This window comes from Galleria mellonella, unplaced genomic scaffold (genome assembly GCF_026898425.1).
Source record: "Galleria mellonella isolate WM207_F2 unplaced genomic scaffold, CSIRO_AGI_GalMel_v1 utg1053, whole genome shotgun sequence".
Classification (NCBI taxonomy): Eukaryota; Metazoa; Arthropoda; class Insecta; order Lepidoptera; family Pyralidae; genus Galleria; species Galleria mellonella.
Genome location: NW_026441968.1, coordinates 1,245,254 through 1,265,923, shown reverse-complemented (window position 1 = coordinate 1,265,923; position 20,670 = coordinate 1,245,254). Strand labels below are relative to the sequence as shown.

General features: G+C 36.0%; 1 protein-coding gene across 1 annotated transcript in view; it reads left to right on the top strand.

Annotated features, from left to right (window-relative positions):
* LOC113511494 (neuropilin and tolloid-like protein 1) overlaps nt 1-20,670 on the top strand; it is a 237,585-nt gene that overhangs the window by 101,558 nt on the left and 115,357 nt on the right. Inside the window, exon 3 of the mRNA XM_052903615.1 lies at nt 15,611-15,642. The gene's annotated coding sequence lies outside the window, so the exon portion shown is untranslated. The remainder of the gene's footprint in view (nt 1-15,610; nt 15,643-20,670) is intronic.

Sequence of the window (20,670 nt, the reverse complement as noted above, 5' to 3'; positions counted from 1 at the left end):
GAAAGGATATGCATTCAAATTGTTCCTATAGGAATTTCATCAAAATCGATTAAGCAGTTTAGCTTTTAAATAATAAAGTAAACTACTATATAAGTAGGTTGGCAATATTAAAACATTTTGTACAACGAAATGTTCTTGTTAGTAATCGGATAAAAACCGAAAAGTCCATATAGTAATCCGTCAAGGCAATATCACTCGCTACTCCCGGCCGCGCATTACAAATGATGAAAATTTATCATTCCTACAATTGACTCGGGTATGCCTTTTATATTTTGTGAAAATCGTTCGTGGTATTTTCATATTTTGATGTTTTTCTGTTACTTATAAGGTATTAGATGCTCATAATTTAAAATGGTACCTACACAATGCTTTGTCTATAAGTATTTTATCAATAAAAACTTTTGGCTTACCATAATATGTTTTCCGAAATTTCGGTGCCAAACGAAACACAAATTTGACGTTAAAATTACATAATACATGCCGTTTGGAAATATTAGAAATGTTAAAATATTATTCCTTTTGACTTGTATGATAGGATGTATGACGAACGAAATGTTAAACTCCATTTATTGGTCCGATTTTGGTATAAACAAAAACACGAAATTGAGTCCACAATTTCGAAATTTCATTTCATGGTAGACCCGCAGCTCAGATATATCCATTCGTTTCGTCATCTAACCTAAATGTGTGCCTAAGATTCATAGTTAGTAAAAAATATTTATTTATTTATTCATTAGTACATATATATGTGTACATGGCGGACTTAATGCTAAAAGCATTCTCTCCCAGCCAACCATAGGGAAGTGTCAGAATACTCGAATGCGGTACTACTAATTATTGATACAAAATTAACTCGTATTAAACACTCAAATCCGTTTTGTAGTTTTTGTGTGATATAATAACAAACATTAATTCGTTAATTCATCATTTGTTTCACAAAAACTACAAAAACAATTATAAATAGCCATGTAAAACGCAGCTGCTTGGTGACAGACACTAATGAAACAGAAGTAGCCTAACAGACGGCTTTTGTGCAAAATCTGCCCCTATTGATATTGAAATACTTGCTCCATCCTATCTGTTTATTATACGTCTATGTCACTTACATTAACTGTCGAACGTTATCGTAAAGATCTCACGACAATTCAATAAAGTTTTCTTTTTTTCCAAAGAGTAAAAAATAGTAGACGAAAGCGCTTTTGAGTGACAATAAAAATACAATTTTTTTCCGACATGTTTTGAACGCTACAATGGCCCTCCACAATAGACTTTTGGATATAATATCAACGAAATTTCCTTTATTTTCATCTCGAAAGCCTCATAATATCGTACAGTTTGACATACAGCTTTTGTGTGTGAATGCCCATAGTTTTTGCCAATGGAAGGCGGCCAACTTAGGACTTGTTAGTGGAAGGGGTTATTCTATAAATTGTATATCTTGCCACATAACTATAAAGGTTGGCAATGTAAAAAAGAGATAACATAATAGTTTATATGTTAGAGCGAGATAGATAAGTAGAACACTTATCTACACAATATAGGCTCGAAGCTGATTTGGCGGGAGTATGTTCTAAGCTAGTTCTAATTTTTACGTCTGGAATTTTGATTAATTTTATTGATTTTAAATAAATACAGTTAGTTAATATAGTAAATAAACTCTACATAATATAGATTCAACATAAATTGGAAAAAAATAACTGTAAAATTACACATCTTTCACGTAATTAAGCTTGGAACATTTATTTTCTTTAAATGCAATATTATAGAACAATGATAAATAATTTTTAGAAGTGCATCATTCTATATGTTTGTATGTTTATTTATATCTATTAAAATATTTATTTTATTTACAAATTGTTTTTGTTAGATCAATGCACCGCTATTTACTCTCTCTGTTGATCGTAACGGTTAACTGGTAGAGAATGCCATCAGGCATTAAGTCCGCCCTGTAGACATACGTTAATATGTGCGAAGGTATAAAAAAAATTATTTTGAACATGAATTGGTAGAAAATATTTAATGTTTAAATAAAAATTTCAAATACGTGAATTTTTGCTTTTTTTGCAACTTCACTTCCATATTAATTAATATTTTCATCTGTCACGTACACACATTTACAAATCACGCACACTAGTGTAACCATTTTCTTGTCCCATTTATACGATGGTATAGCCAGTTCCATTAAATTATTTGATTGAAAAAAAAAATCTAAAATTTGGTAGATGAATTATGATGGTATATAATTAATAAAAACCACAGAAATCAGATTTAAAAATTCCCATTTAAAATAACTTTTTTTTTATGCAACTTAGAATGGCAAACAAGCTGACGGCACACCTAATGGAAAGTAACAACCGTCGCTATACTGTTTTGCCCATGGTACCCTCCATGCGTTGCCATTCCTGAAGACTCAGGTGTTATTCCTCTGTACCCTGTAAATTCACTGCCATATCCCACCCTTCAAACCGAAACACAGCCATGCAAACACAACTGCTTCACGGTTGAAACACGAATGGGACAGAGGTATGGCATGGGGTATCATGGGCGAAACAGTATACTCTGTTATGTCCATGGTACTGCTCATGTCTATAAGCGATGGTTACCACTTTCCATCAGGTGGGACGTCAGCTTGTTTGCCATTCTAAGTCGTATAAAAAAAAAAGGTGTCCAAACAAACGACTTTTGTTTAAAGTCTCCCTCTGATAACTCACAGATAATATCTAATAATAACGTTCGAGTCCTCAGGAATGCCAACGCATGGAGGATACCCCCAAACACTATACTGTTATGTCCGTTGTACTGCTCATGTCTATAGGTGACGGTTACCACTTTCCATCAGGTGGGCAGTTAGCTTGATTGCCATTCTAAGTTGCATAAAAAAAAAAATAAAAAAAAATCTGCTTCCCAGAAAATAATCAGCTATCCGTTACTCAATACATAAAAATTGCTAAACAACACTCAAACAAACGCCGTACGTACTTATATATCTTCACACGAATAGAAGAAACATTTTTTTATTGTCGTTGAATATTTCTTAATACAATTTCATCAAAGTAAAATACATTCTTCGTACTTACATTGTGAAATATCCTTTATTTTAACCATAATATAAGGTTCAGTGTACATAAGCACTACCCATACATTACTTGTTATAGATCTCTTTTCCGTTTCGTGTTCAAGCAAAGAAGTTTTGCTCGCTGTTTTTAAGAGCGGGTCGTTTCTTGAAAACGTAAGCAGTTATATCGAAAACGTAACATGTTTTATAAATATGTTATTTTTCGTGACCAAATCTTTTTTATTTCGTCAAAGTATTATCTTATTTTTATTTATTTATTTTATTTGATTGGCGCTTAAAACAGATCACAACCATAAAAAAACTTAAATAATAGTCACATTTGTGATTCGGCTAAGTTATATGGCCAAAGAAACATAAATATTTAGCACTTTTTATTTTATTTTTTTAAATAAATAATTTTAGAAAAACTTGTAACTATTGTACAATAATCATGGCTTAAATGATCATAAAACCAATGTTTCTTTTTAATGTATATGTAATAAGTCCCCGTTGCTATTGATATACCCTTTCAGGTCGACTTCCACACGGATTTTCCCCTGGAAACCGTCGTGACTAATTTATCGTTGAATTCGTCACGATGGGCTAACTGACCTGTCTTTTCATTCTCACTTATCATCTCTCACTGGTACCCTCCCAGTGTATACCGTTAGCGCAGGTGGGGTAACCATTCCTTCAGCATCAATAAAAAAATCTGGAGTAGGCAATAACGAAATAGGTAATGACCTTTTTACCACCATCAATGTCCAGAAAAACCCGATATATAGATATCGAAACGGTACCGATATTGCACATCCCTAGTCTATGGTACTATTCATTAGGCATGGGTAATATCCGTACAGCGGTAGAAAAGGGATTGTTAGCAATGGAGTTTGACAGCCCCATTGCTAGCAATATACCCTATTAGGTCAACCTCCACGTGGTTCCCCCTGGAAATCATCGTGAACAATTCTTTTTGAATTCGTCACGACGGGCTAACTGACCTGCTTCATCTTCACTTATCATCCTTTACTCACTGGTGCCCCGCCGGTGTATACCAATAGCGCGGGTGGGGTTACCATTCCATTATCATCCATTGAAAAAAAATATCCGTACAGCTTCGATATCACCTATACCAATCAGATATATCCATTCATTTCAACCGGAAGCTTCATTTTGGACAACCGATATATAACATATCTTTTATTCTGCCAATATATAAATATTGTATATAACTACAATTTACAGATATTTATTGTATATTACCCATCCCTACTGTTTATGTCTATAGGCAATGATTTTCACATCCCATCAGGCAAGCCGTCAGCTCGTTCGATATTCCAAGTAATACAATAAGTAGTATGACGAAAAATAATATGTTCTCTGCGTTTATTTACAATTCTCTTCCAAGTACTATGTTGAATGCTGAATTTTCCTACTTGATTCCTTCGATAAACAATATTGACATTTCTCCGATGAAATCTGTCATTGGAAATAAGTCAGACACAAAATTGATAATCTTTAATAATAAATAACTATATTTTAATAGGAAAACATTTTGTAAACGACATCAAATAGCCAGGAGGAGGGACTACCAGACTACCAGAGGGAGACTTTGTACAAAAGTCGATTGCTTGGGTACCTCTGTCCCATTCGTGTTTCAACCGTGAAGCAGTTCTGCTTGCATGGCTGTGTTTCGGTTTGAAGGGCCAGATATGGCGTGAATTTACTGGGTACAGAGGAATAACACCTGAGTCCTCAGGAATAGCAACGCATGGGGGGTATCATGGGCGAAACAGTATACTCTGTTATATCCATGGTACCGCTCATGTCTATAGGCGACGGTTACCACTTTCCATCAGGTGGACTGTCAGCTTGTTTGCCATTCTAAGTTGTATAAAAAAAAAAAGTAGTAGTTCCTTGATTCGACTATTATTTATGTTATGTGATATTTAGCCGGTTCTGGAGTGACTTTGATAATTATTAGCTAATTATTAATTATACAGCACTATCATACCTACTTGTACAACAATTAGTCCATTACCAAAAGCGTCTTGAAGAGATTGACTCAGCAATAAGACCGCCTTAAACAGACAATTGTATCGTTGTGTTTGTAAATTGTCTTGATTATTTCCTATATTGTATAATGCAAATAAAGTATACTCATTTATTAATTCATATTTTTTTTTGTCAATAGTGTTTTGAAAATGTGGGATCTCATGGGGGGTTCCCAAGGTCAACAAGGGGGAGGCTTATGTTCAGCAGTGGACGGTTAAGGGCTGAGATGATAACGATGATGAGAGTAATACTTGTTGTAGAACAAAAAAATATTAAGATGTCTATAAAAAAATTAAATACCAGAAGGAGATTTTGTAGAAAAGTCGATTGCTTGGGTACCACTGTCTCATTCGTGTTTCTACCGTGAAGCAGTTGTGTTTGCATGGCTGGGTTTCGGTTTGAAGAGTGGGATATGGCGTGAATTTACAGGGTACAGAGAAATAACATCTGAATCCTCAGGAATAGCAACGCATGAGGGGTATCATGGGCGAAACAGTATCCTCTGTTATGTCCATGGTACTGCTCATGTCTATAGGCGACGGTTACGACTTTCCATCAGATGGGCCGTCAGCTTGTTTGCCATTCTAAGTTGTATAAAAAAATAATAACAAAAAGAAAACTTTCAAGCTATTGTAGATACAGTGGTAAATAATTAAAAATAATATGAATTCCACGCATCGCACGGACGGTCGAGCTGTCGGTCTGTGCCAACACAAACAGCGTTTAATTGACAGTCAGACAAACAGACACTATTAATCATAGTGCTAAATTTATATTTGTAGGCTAAGGACTGTCTGGAAGTTTTGGTTTCACGCGTTTTGATTTACATTGAACCGATGCTTGCATCATGAGTGAAACGAACATTGGAGTTTTTGAGCAAATTTATTTATCTATTTAAACTTTATTGACCAATAGAGTGCTTTTATGACACATGTTGATTCCAAAGCGTGGTTGTGCGTGAAAGAAAGTGCCTTCAAAAAAGCCATTTTCACGGTACAAAAGAAAAAAGGCAAAAGCACAAAAGACGGACTTAAAACTAAAGACTTTGACAAAAGTCTTTGTACAAAACGTTGTACAAAAGTCGTTTGCTTGAGCACCTCTGTCCCATTCGTGTTTCTACCGTGAAGTTACTGTGTTTCGGTTTGAAGGGTGGGATATGGCAGTGAATTTACAGGATACAGAGGTATAACACCTGAGTCCTTAGGAATGGCAACGCATGCGGGGTATCATGGACGAAACAGTATACTCTGTTAAGTCCACGGTACTGCTCATGTCTATAGGCAACGGTTACTACTTACCATCAGGTGGGCCGTCAGCTTATTTGCCATTCTAAGTTGCATAAATAAAAATATGTAATTATTAATATTGTAGAACAAGATCTCTCTAGAAATCAAACTATATTTCACAGACATAAAAAAAAAATACAACCGATATAAAAGCACCTTCTTTTTGAACACAATTAAAAAGAAAATACCATTAATTACAGTAAGTCTGTTTCGTAATTTATTATTGCGAAACGACCACATTAATTGGATATAATTAGCTGAAATTAATTAGTTCAGACGCATGTAACTATAATAATATTGCTTGAATGTAATGGATCCATTAAATAAATTGTAGACGAGACGTCGACTGTTATCGACTGACTGGTAATATGATATTAGAAGTAAAATATAAATTAACTTCAGTATTTAAGCATATAGTGTGGCCTAATAGAATCTTTCATATAATATAAAGGGTCTTTTTGAAATCAATATATTTAATACGTGAAACAAAAACTTTGTACCCCTTTTTACGAAAATTGTGCCAACGAAGAAGTATGAAATTTCGCACTAAAAATTTTTTTTAAAAATATGTGAAAAAAGACATGAAATTAATGAAAAATAAATACACGCATGACCATATATTTGACACACACACATGTATATATGCATACCCTTTTGTTTATCGTTAAAGTCCGTGGTCAAATTGAGAATAGATGTTTGTACATTTAGAATAATAAGAAACCTGTTATTAGACTTAATATTTTAAATACTAGTATGTAAATATTAACTGTACAGCCGTTGGTTTCTAATAATAACAATAATAAGCCGGAACCGAGAAAAAGAGAAAATATCTCGACCTGGCTCACGAGGTGACCGAAATGTGGGGGGTGACATCCACCGAAATCGTTCCAATCGTTATGTCGGTGAAGGGTCTTATCCCAACCAGTCTGGAACAACATCTCAGACGGTTGGGATTCCGAGGCGGCTCACTCCCGGGAAAGATGCAGAAAGCGGTGCTCTTAGATTCTGCCCGCATTGTACGCCGATTTCTCTCCCTAGGGCCCTGAACCCCGGCCGACTGTGCTTCTGCCGGGGGTTAGTTGCCATCTCCTCTCCTTAAGAGGGGAGATGAGAATTTTAGTAAAATTTAAAAAATAATAATAAGCTGGAACCGAGAAAAAGAGAAAATATCTCGACCTGGCTCACGAGGTGACCGAAATGTGGGGGGTGACATCCACCGAAATCATTCCAATCGTTATGTCGGTGAAGGGTCTTATCCCAACCAGTCTGGAACAACATCTCAGACGGTTGGGATTCCGAGGCGGCTCACTCCCGGGAAAGATGCAGAAAGCGGTGCTCTTAGATTGTTCGCCGGTTTCTCTCCCTGGGGCCCTGAACCCCGGCCGACTGTGCTTCTGCCGGGGGTTAATTTGCCATCTCCTCTCCTTAAGAGAGGAGATATGAATTTTCTAGAAATTTAAAAATTAATAATAAAAGATTTATTGTACATAAAAATATACAGTCATGGGCTTAAAGAAATTTCAAAGTGAATTATATGTGTACAAAATGTAGCATTATGCCCAGCACATTAGTGTCTAAACTAGGCCTAGCCTGTATCTTAGACAACAATGCCTTCAATTAGATACATATTTTCGTGCAGTTTCACTATATTAAAATACTACAAGATTCAGTAAACAACATGTTTTTTATTACTAAAATAGGGTATCTGTAAAATAAATTAGAATGTTGTATCAAAAAATGTGCTATTATTAGTAAAATAGATGTCACGCTCTGCATTGTTCAGCTGGTCATTAGTGCGATGAAAAAATGAGGCAAGTGAGACCATATAAACTATGAACAACTGCAATTATGAATGGATTTCAATTTTTTTTTATTAATTTTTCTTTTCCTTTTCTTATTTCTCTCTTCCCCGTATGATTTTATTTTCTATGGTGACTGATGGCTATATCTTTTTTTTTATAAACAACTTAGAATGGCAAACAAGCTGACGGTCCACCTGATGGTAAGTGGTAACCGTTGGTATCATTTTCAAATTCATTTGTGTATTTTAAACAAATACTCAATTACATATATAGACATAAATTCACACATCTTAGTGCATACACATGCACTACTGGACACCAGAACAATATATAAGTAGCGATTGGGAATGGACAAAGACACGAGAAACATTAGGGCAAAAACTATTATCCATGTATCTTCTTGTATTAATACTACCATAAATAGAGTAATGCTTTTATATAGCTATGCAACTATACGAATAGCATAAACGAAAGAAGATATGTAAATGAAACCATAAAAAAATATATTATCATCATCATCATCATCATCTCAGCCACTATTCCTCCACTGCTGAACATAGGCCTCCCCCATAGACTGCCATAAATAACGTTCCTGAGCTACTTGCATCTGTTTGACTGATTCCCTGTAAAGTATTACTGGAGTTTTAAATTACTTTTAAATTTTTAATAAATAAATATTCCTTAATTAATTTGTTTGTTTATTCATTTATTCCTCTTTTATCTTTCATTCTTCATTAATTAACCATTAGCTTATCATTCATTCATCATCCGCTCATCGTTCATTCGTCATTAATCTATCATTAGCTAATCATAAATTCACTATTCTTTCATCATTCATTTATCATTCATTTATGCTTCGTTCATCATTCATTCATAATTCATTCATCATTCATTTATCAATCGTTGTTGTTGTTGTTGTTGATATTATTTAAATTAATATAAGCCCTATTTTTCCATATTTATTCATTCCTAATTCATTCATCACTCACTCACCATTCAGTTGTCATTCATTCAAGAACGAAAACAGTTCGTTTTTGTTCCTGAATGAGAAATCATATCTTTTATCACAAATTTACTTTTTCGAATTAAATTCACATAACTCGCATACCTTAACTGCAGGTTAATATAACTACTATTTAATCTTTGGTTTAGCTTCACAATGCCAACTCGTTAACAATCAATCATTTTCCCTTAAGATAAGGCAGTATTGTTTCACGAATGTTTGAATGCGCGCTAAACAAGTGATAAATTAACTTAATCTGGCCGCTAATATAGCGTGTGATTTATGTCTTAGATGTACACATACAGACATATATATACACACGACTACGATAATTCTGGATCAAATAATAAGTAGCTTGAGCTTAATATAATAAAATAAAAATATTTTAATTTAAGTAAACTTCACTTTTATTCGCCTATGAGGGCAGCTAAGGCCACTAGGGGGGGGGGGATTATTAATAATGCTGCCTACGAGTCCCATTGCTAGCAATACACCTTGTCAGGTCGACCTCCACGTGGTCCCCCCCTGGAACCCATCGTGCTGAATTCTAGGTACGTTCATGACGATGGGCTAATTGACCTGCCTTTTGATTGTCACCTATCATCCCTCACTAGTGCCCCGCCAGCGTATACCGTTAGCACAGGCAGTTAGGTTTTTTTTAATAGCTGATAATGAAATGGTAACCCCACCTGTGGTATCTGTATTTACTGGCGGAGTACCAGTGAAGAAAGATAAGTGAGAATGAAGTCAGGTCAGTGGACCCAACGCGATGAATATGTAGAAGTGGTAACCATCACCTATAGACATGAGCAGTACCATGAACATAACAGAGTATACTGTTTTGCCCATGATACCCCCCTCCCCCACGCGTTGCCTTTCCTGAGGACTCGGGTGTTATTCCTCTGTACCCAGTAAATTCACGCCATATCCCACCCTTCAAACCGAAACACAACACAACTACTTTACGGTTAAAACACGAATGAGGTATAGATACCCAAGCAAACGACTCTTGTACAAAGTCTCCCTCTGGTATAATTATATAATTAATGATAGTTACTTCGTCATCATGTCAGCTCTTAACTGTCCACTGCTGAACAAAGGCCTCCCTAATACAGAGAGGCTTTACCAGTAGTTGCCACGCTTGGCAGGCAGGCTGGCAATCGCAGTTAGTTTATTGATGTTATAAGAAGGTTTCTGCTGCTCATCCCTCGTCCTCCCTTAAACTCCTCTCTCTTTCTTTCTTTTCATCCATCTCTTTCTTTCCCGTGAGTACGATCCCCATATGGGTGGACCATATGGGTGTCGTACCCAGATGGACCATTCTATGCCGGGATCATACCGCAATAGGCGTATAAAATACGCAACACCAGTGGAATAAAAACTTGCATTTTTTGATTCGTATAAAACATGAGTAGAAATAAACAACTTCGTACTAAGTTTTAACGAGTACTCTTGTTAGCCTACGGTTTTATAGAAGAAATAAATAAAAAAAAAAACTATGCAGTTATCACTTTAGTTCTGAAACTGGCACGAGAACCGTTTGTTAACACAAACACAAAACAAACTCCGGAATCGCAACGCTTCGAAAGTGTCGTCCGTACTAGTATCTTTATAAAAAAACTAGCGGCCCGTTCCGGCTTCGTACGGGTAGACATTTTTTTTTATATCACTGAGGTGGCAAACAAGCATATGGCCCACCTGATGATAAACGGTTACCGTACCCTATGAACGCCTGCAATATCAGAGATATTACACGCGCGTTGCCGACCCTGAAGAAACCTCTTTACCCCCCTTTTGAAGAACCCCATGCTGTAGCTGCAGACATTTTTACATCATTTTAAAAAGTGGTTATTGTGACATAACGATAATAGTTGGACATATAGTATTGCGAGGTTTTTTATAGTTATTGATATTTTCTTCAATATTGTAGAATATACTTTTGTTCTATCTCCAATAGTTTCCGCAGCGCACGCGACCAAAGATATTTTATAGCATTTTTTACACCTTGAGTTACGTTACTAAAGTTTTAGTAAGGATCCCTAATCTTTTCTAGAAATAAATATAGCACATGTTACTCAGGGTGAATGTATAATTCAGGGTGTATGTGTAATTTTTGAAATTGGCGAAGTAGTTTTTGAGTTTATTCTTTACAAACATACACACAAAAATACAAATCTTTCCTCTTTATAATATTAGTGTAAATAAACATTATTTATTTATTTATTCTTTATTGCACAATAAAACTTTGTACAAGTAGCGAGCTTAATGCCATATGGCATTCTCTACCAGCTTACCAATAGGTAAAAACAGAGAGCGTATGAAGGGCAGATGTGGTGAAAAATATGTATTATAAAACTCTATAGTCTTGCACTAATTTTTATCCGTGACTTCGTCTACGTAATTTAGAATTTTAGATCACACATATAGAGCATAAATGTGACCATACTTTATGTCTATACCGAGATATAATTGAAAATAATAGAACCAGCAACAATTTTATAAACATTCGAGAAAAATGTCCAGTTTCAAGTCCATAATACCGTATCATATCAGCCGTTAATTGGACATAGGCCTCTCTCTACTAGAAGATTTTGCTAGTAGTTGCCAGACTTGGCAGGCGAGTTGGCAACCGCAGTTAGGCTTTGGTATAATTTCAAGAGGGACGTTGATCTCTCGATCATTAAGTTCCCTTAGTGCCTCTTACGACACCCGCGGGAAAGAAGGAGGTAGCCTATTCTATATCGGGACCACACGGCAATGTATTTATAATACAATCCCTTAAAGGAATGAATTTAAATTTACTATCTATAGGAAAAAAGAAAGATAGACAGAAGTATTTTTGTTTAAGTAAATTCAACTGGAGATGTCGGTAGGGCCGACCTAGATGAACGTATGTCGACCAAATAGGCGACGTGCTGAAGAAGGGCCAAATTAAAAGTACCCGTAACCGGCGAGCGTGTATGAAAAGATTGATGAATCTGGAAGAATGAATGAATGAATAAGTATACTTTATTTGCATTATACAATATAGAAAATAATCAAGGCAATTTACAAACACAACGATACAATTGTATAAGTACAGTAAGGTGGTCTTATTGCTGATCAATCAGAGAGCAATCTTTTCAAGACAACCTTAGGGTAACGGACTAATTGTTGTACAAGTAGGTATGATAGTACTGTATAATTAAAAAAGCATTTTTTACAAATTAAAAATATATAAAATATATAACATATCAATCAAACAAAATTATATGTTAAATATGCACCTAATACTAGGATATATATTATTAATTATAGGCACAAAAAGCGAAAGAGGTTTGTTTAAATCGAAGCATTTGGCGTTCTATTGTTTCTGCCTACCCTAATGGGAGACAGGCGTGACAGATATGTATGTATGTAAAGTCAGATTTGAGCATTTTTGAATCGTAATTTTTTATTCATTACCGCCCATTTGGAACACAATTTCAGCAAAGTAGAACGGGCAAGAAATTCAGCTGTTACTTTTTATAAAGTTTAATATACTCCTAAAACACATTACACTTCTTTCCTTAGTTGGCTAAACCCAGCAATCCATACCATCAAAGAATGGTTGTCACAAAGATCCTTTTCCAGGGTACATAGAACCAAGTTATTTATTTATTCATTGGACCGCCAGGGAAAAAAGGATCCGTTTAAACCTTCGGCAAACAAGCCCTCAAGATCGGTATGTGCAGCGACTGGAAAGAAAGGAGGGACTAATTACATAACGGGTTCGCGTCCCGGCTTGAGTGTGTTTGAATTTTTAAATTAACCCGAAAATGGAATGTATATCGATTTTTTTTATTTTATGTTTTTTAACGGATGATAATGGAATGGTAACTCCGCCCGTTCCGTCGGTCTATACTGGCCTCTATAATATAAATATCCAAATATCTAAAATGTAGTTACAAACATTTATATAATAATAGTGAGATTGCAGTAAAATTCTAACTCCGTTTCTGCGATCCATGTATAAAAGTTATAATTATAGTAGTTAATACAGGTTATTATAACTTTTGACTTCGATAGTCTAACCAGTGGCTCTATTGAAATGGAACAAATGAGGAATAATTGGCCAAAAACTCCCTATTGACGGTTCAGTCCAATTTGTTAGGACGTCTGTGTATGACGAGATTATCTGGTCGAATAGAAATTAATAATAATGTAAATAAATAAATAATTGAACCGAATATAAGACATTTTTTTTTTATGTAACTTAAAATGGCAAACAAACTGACGGCTCACCTGATGGAAAATGGTAACTGTTGCCTATGGACATAACAGAGTATACTGTTTCGCCCATGATACCTCCATGCGTTGCCATTCCTGAGGCCTCAGGTGTTATTCCTCTGTATACTATAAATTTACTGCCATATCCCACCCTTCAAACCGAAACACAGCCATGCAAACACAACTACTTAACGGTTGAAACACGAATGCGACTGAGAGAAATGCAAACGACTTTTGTACAAAGTTCTGAGTCCTCAAGAATGGCAACGCATGGGGGGTATCATGGGCGAAACAGTGTACTCTGTTATGTCCATTATACTGCTCATGTCTATAGGCCACGGTTACCACTTCCCATCAGGTGGGCCGTCAGCTTGTTTGCCATTCTGAGTTGTATAAAAAAAAATACTTATAAAAACCCGCAATCTAAATATTTAAGTTCTTCTCAGCGTACATAGAACAATATTTTGACACGAAAAATACATGCAGATATCTGTTTAAATCCATATTCGTGAATTACAATTTCGTTTCTATTCTTCAGACAGAATTGTAAGTCATCGATCGCAATTGCTGCCTCTAGAGCAGAGTTTCTCAAAGTGGGGTACCAAATAAACGTAGGGGTACGCGAATTTTACGTAATGACTTATGTAATAGATAGATACACTTTATTGTTTCCTCCAAAAGATTATAGTAGTAAACATATTATGAATATAAACAATAACGAGAAAAGATTAGACTGAGGAAACAATGGGCGGCCTTATGGCTTAAGCGATCTCTTCCAGACAACTTTTGGTTACATTTCAACCGTTAACTGCCTTTCTTGTTTTTTTCTTCACTGTCTTTACCATAAAGGGTGTTTTGTAATCAGTAGCCACGCTTGGCCGACGGGTTGGCAACTATAGTTAAGCTTTTTAAAACATTTTAAGAGGGACGCTGCTGCCCATACGTCGACCATAAAGTTCCTTTAGTTGCCTCCTAAGACACCCACAGGAAAGGAAGTGGTGGCCTATTCTATGCAACTTTTGGATGGTAAGGAGTAATTATAAACAGTTTGACCATAGGCACGAAATTCTGTTCGTTTTGTCGTGTGATAATAAGTTTCCATACCCGGTCCTATTAAAGGCGTAATACAGGAATCAACTAATTCCTGAACCTAATTAATAAAAAACGATTATTATTGTTATTAAGAATGCTGTACATATTTTCAAAGAAACACTACTAACACAATGATCCCGGGAGAGAAGGGATCAGGTGGTCTACCATGAAATGAAATTCAGAAATTTCGGTCTCAATTTCGTGTTTTTGTTCGTATCAAAATCCACCCAGTAAATGGAGCTTAACATTTCGTTCATCATAAATCCTATTCTAATAGTCCAAAGGAACGATATTTTAACATTTTTAATAATTTTGAACAGCATGTATTATGTAATTTTAACATCAAATTTCTGTTTCGTTCGTCCCCAAAATTTCGGAAAATACTTATGGTAGGCCCTCAGATCGTGGTCCATCCTGTCAGGTTGACCTCCGCGTGGTCCCACCCGAAAACCTTGAATGAATACACACCTGGTGTGAATACACCTGGATTTCAGCACGATGGCTATTATTAATATTATTGAAAGACAAGCTTTTTTAGGCAGAAAAACCTGTGCCAGTGCGACTTCTCCGTGATCTTTTGTGCTCGCAGTTTTTTTTAATTCGACAGACAGTGATAGGAATTTTCAGATGTTCTTTATCTCTTCAGGATATAAAGTATTTTTCACAAAGGAGATATATCGTTTATGTCCGAAAGGCCTATAATTACAAATTATATGTCGCAAAACGATATCATTTGCATTAAAAACCAAGCGCACCCATAACAGAGGGAGACTCTGTACAACAAGGAATATTTCAGGAATAACACCTGAGTCCTCAGGAATGGCAACGCATGGGGGTACCGCACGTATCATGGGCAAAACAGTGTACTCTGTTATGTCCATGGTATTGCTCATGTCTATAGGCGACGGTTACCACTTTCCATCAGGTGGGCCGTCAACTTGTTTACCATCTAAAGTTGCATAAAAAAAACACTAAATTGACTAAATAATAAAAATAACATTTATGTATTGCTCTTTTGTATTTTTTTTTTTAATAAATTATTGGTTCTATCGATAGTTTTTTTTTTCAGGAATTCGCCGTAGTACAGAAATCCTAATAGGGGTAAGTGAGTCATAAGTTTGAGAAACCCTGCTCTAGATAATAGAGACTAACGAATGGAGCACTAATAAAGTCGATTGAAGCTGCCGGCACTAGCCTTTAGTAGCAGCTAGGTACGTATCGTCGACTTATTAATCGATAGTGCGATAAAATCAGTAAGTAATAATCGATTACAAATTGATTATGAATATAGACGAGTATAAAGATAATTATAATCGTCCATTGTTGCAAACGTTCATATAGTTACAAGAAAACGAGACTTTTTTTTTTGATGGGTGAAAGTGGTATGGAAACCCCGCCTGCGCTGATAGGATACGCTGGCGGAGCACCAGTGAAGAGTGATAGATGAGAATGAAAAGAGGTCAGTTAGCCCATCATGATGAATTTATCAGGAATTAACCATGATAGTTTCCAGGGAGAACCGCGAGGAGGTCGACCTGGTTGCATATATTGCTAGCAATGGGATTCTCAGTCTCCATTACTAACAATCCCTTTCCCCCCAACGGGATCTGATATGCAATAATATAATCGATTAAACAAATCGACTATAATAAACTAAAGAGATATTGATTTAAACGATAGTGTCAACGAATAACGAAGAACCGACAAACAATAGGGAGAAAGTATAAGAGAATGAGGAAGATGGTGACTTCAAAAGCATTACAGGGGGTTAGTAGATGCAGATGGCTTGGGATCGTTCCATATGGCAGTCTATGGAGTAAATCTATGTTTAGCAATGGACATTTCAGGCCTGAAATGATAATGAAGATAATCAACTAAATTAATATTTTCAATTTATCAATTAACGATGTCCGTAATGTAGTGATGGGCATATTGCTTTGCGTAAATGAAGAAATCGAGCTTTCCTAATTTGACTCGTAATTTTTTTTAATGGATGATAATGGAATGGTAACCCCACCCACGCTATCGGTATACACCGGCGGGGCACCAGTGAAGGATAATAGGTGAGTATAAAGCAGATTAGTTAGCCCATCATGACGAATTCAACAAGAATTGTTCACGATGGTTTCCAGAGGGAACCACGTGAAGGTCGATCTAATAAGGCATATTGTTAGCAATGGGGCTGTCAAACTCCATTGCTAACAATCCCTTTCCCCCCATGACTCGTAAATTAGGTTGGCTTGAGTACTTTGGGTTTTATCAACAGGTGTTCGTTGCCTGGTCCCTCATTATTTTATACTATCGTTAATATTACATACTATATTCGCTGCATTATAACTCCTTACGTATTTACGTACATGTCACGTCTATCTCCCATTATTATTAGTGTTATAAAGGGTAAAGTGGATTTGCTACCTCTTAGCACCTTAATGTTTAATCAATCACTATAAAAATTTGTATATATGTATTACATGAAATGAAAAATAGTAAAAGATTTATTTATCCCGATCAGTGAATATATCCGGATCACGCGGACTAACTTGCGGGTAAAAACCAGTAATCACTTATAGACCCCTATTAGGTTATATTCGATTTAATTGGCTAAATTTCCAGGTTCCATCTTCGATCCGGGTTGCCTGTAAGAGATTGATTTTAACGATAAGACCACCTTTTGTATATGGGCATTCTGTATAAACGCTCCTTAGATATATCTTTTTTGTGCCCAATAAAAAAATAATTATTATTATAATTAAATTGGCTAAATAAGTATCGATTATGAATCGTATCGATTCAATCGCCCAATTGATAATTTAATTGTTTGGAGTGAATAATACCGATTAATTTATAATCGATTATTAAACAACTTTAAATCAGTAAGTCAGTAAGTAAGTCACTAAATGAATCGATATGATCTCCTTCCTAGTGAATAATATCGACTATTTTATAATCGATTATTTAACAACACTACATCAAGAAGGGATAGAGCACTAAATGAATCGATATGAGCTCCCAACACTAGTATCTAGTCACGTCTAGGTTCGTATTTACATATTTATAGACTTCTTCATAGCTACCCAGTTAATCAAAGTAATTAATACGGGATGCTGGTACTGTTTTACATAAGATCTCCATATTGGACCTGCAGCTCCGTTCTCATAAACACAAAAAGTTCAAATACCTTTGAAATTGAGTACAGTTGAGAGAATAATAGCATTAAATTTGCCTTTTGTACCAAACCTTTTTTTATAATGTTGATCAGTAAAGAATAATTAAAGATTGTGACCTCAAAAAAACTTTTTTTTTATACAACTTAGAATGGCAAACATGCTGAGGGCCCACCTGATGGACAGTGGTAACCATCGGCTATAAACATGAGCAGTACCATGGACATAACAGAGTATACTGTTTCGCCCATGATACCCCCCATGCGTTGCCATTCCTGAGGACTCAGGTGTCATTCCTCTGTACCCAGTAAATTCACGCCATATCCTGTAGAAGACAGCGAGTTGAGAATTTTACTGCGGTGTTCTAGATTTTGAAGTTTGAAATTTCTTTTCTAATCTACTGCCTAGTTCGCAATATGATTTCAATTCAGAAGAACAAGCCAGAACTCAATGAGGTCTAACTAAGGTTGTTATATATATCCTGTAACTTCAGTACCACATCCTAACCTTCAAAGTAGAACACAGCCATACAAGCAGAGCTGCGTCACGGCAAAACACGAGTGGGACAGAGATAGGCAGGGGACTTTTATACAAAGTTTCCCCCCTGGTATTTCAGAATGTTTTATATGATTAAACACAGGAACTTCTTACTTGATTGATGTTGGCTTCATAAAATTAATTCTGAGATAATTACATTATGGCGCGTGTGGTTTAATAGAAAAATCCAATCAGTGCTTTTATCAGAAGCCAATGCCGCTTCAGTTGTTCCAAGTTGTTTTTCGTTTCCGAGAAACTTTGTTACTTCGAAACTTTGAGAGTTCACTATTTCCTTTACAATAGAATAGAAAACATTTATTGCCAGTAAACACACAATTACAATATTTTTTTTCTATACAACTTAGAATGGCAAACAAGCTAACGGCCCACCTGATGGAAAGTGGTAACCGTCGCCTATAGATATGAGCAGTACCGTGGACATAACAGAGTATACTGTTTCGCCCACGATACCTTCCATGCGTTGCCATTCCTGAGGACTCAAATGTTATTCCTCTGTACCCAGTAAATTCACGCCATATCCCACCCTTGAAACCGAAACACAGCCATGCAAACACAACTGCTTCACGGTTGAAACACGAATGGGACAGAGGTTCACAAGCAATTGACTTTTGTATAAAGTCTCCCTCTGGTGAGTGAATGAGTGAATATAAAATATAGATAACATATACAAGAAGTGTCTCATACTAGGCAAAAAGGAGCCGGTTCAGCTGATGCTGTGAGTGCCCCAGCGCAATGTGAACAGCTGCACAGCGCTGGTTTTCAGCCAGTCCCTCTCTTAACAAAACATAAGCAAAGTGCAGGGTACCACTGTAAATCCAAAAAGGTCATCAATTGAACTATAGTTTGTGAAAAGACTATTTTTTTTTAATACTATATCAGTCTGCCAAGCGTGGCAACTACTGGCAAAACCCCCTAAGAGGGAGGCTTGTGTTCAGAAATGGACAGTTGAAGGCTGATGTGATGACGATGATGATTATATCAGGCATTAACTGTCTGACTGACACTCCTGAACATAGGCCTCTCCTTCGAGGTTTTACCGTACTGCTCATGTCTATAGGCTACGGTTACACCCGAGTCCTCAGGAATGGCAACGCATGGGGGGTATCATGGGCGAAACTGTATACTCTGTTATATCCATAGTACTTACTGCTCATGTCTATAGGCGACAGTTACCACTTTCCATCAGGTGGGCCGTCAGCTTGTTTGCCATTCTAAGTTGTATAAAAAAAATCAATTATGATATAAATTTGACAATTGAGTTTATTAAAAAATACACTAACAAGGAACAGGTATCCAATTTGATGGCTCTTCCTTTTAAAATAAACCAATTTTTAGAAACAAATTATGGGTAGGTATATCTCTTTAAAACACATATTAATTATCTTGTTACCAAAATGGCCGTCGCCATGTGTTGTGAAAATTATATTACCATAGCCTTGGCACTCTGCGGAAACCATTGTGTGACGTCACGAAGGACAAAGTACGTCACGTGTTGTAAATTAACATGCATTATGTATCGAACCCAATACCGGTAATTACGGAAGATAATCACATTATCGAGTACTCCGATGCAGGGTAAAATCATAAACCGCAATATAAACAAAGATATTTACATCCTGTGGTCCCGGCGTAGAATGGGCCACCCCTTTCCCGTGAGTGTCGTAAAAGGCGACTAAGGGAACTTAACATTTCTTTGCATGATTTTTTTTTATTAGTGAAATAAATGAAGATAATATAATTCATGTTTAAAATTAAAGGAAAAATGGTTAAAAAAATAAATTTGACAGCTATGTTTTTTTTTCTGAATTGGACATTAAAAAAGTATTCAGACACGAACAACTTAAAGTGAACTTGTTCTTTTATATAATTTTTGGGCATTCAATGTTATGATGGAAATTTCCACCATTATACAAAGAAGGGTTAATAGTCGAAAGATGGACGACAGCTATTGCTAGCTCGCTTTCCCAGCGTAGAAGCTACTGGCAACCCCCCCCCCCCCCAATCTATGTCCAGCAGTGGACAGTAAACGGCTGATATAATGATGATGATAAAATATATATTTTAATTTGTTTCTAATTTAATTTAGACAGTGTTTTCATGGAAATTTAAACAAAACTGACTATGATATTCATTATGATATATTTTTTTTATGCAACTTAGAATGGCAAACAATCTGACGGCCCACCTGATGAAGAGTGGTAACCGTCGCCTATAGACATGAGCGGTACCATGGACATAACAGAGTATACTGTTTCGCCCATGATACCCCCCATGCGTTGCCATTCCTGAGAACTCAAGTGTTATTCCTCTGTACCCAGTAAATTCACGCCATATCCCACCCTTCAAACCTGAAACACAGCCATGCAAACATAACTGCTTGAAATTCAAATCATCTTTATTCAAATAG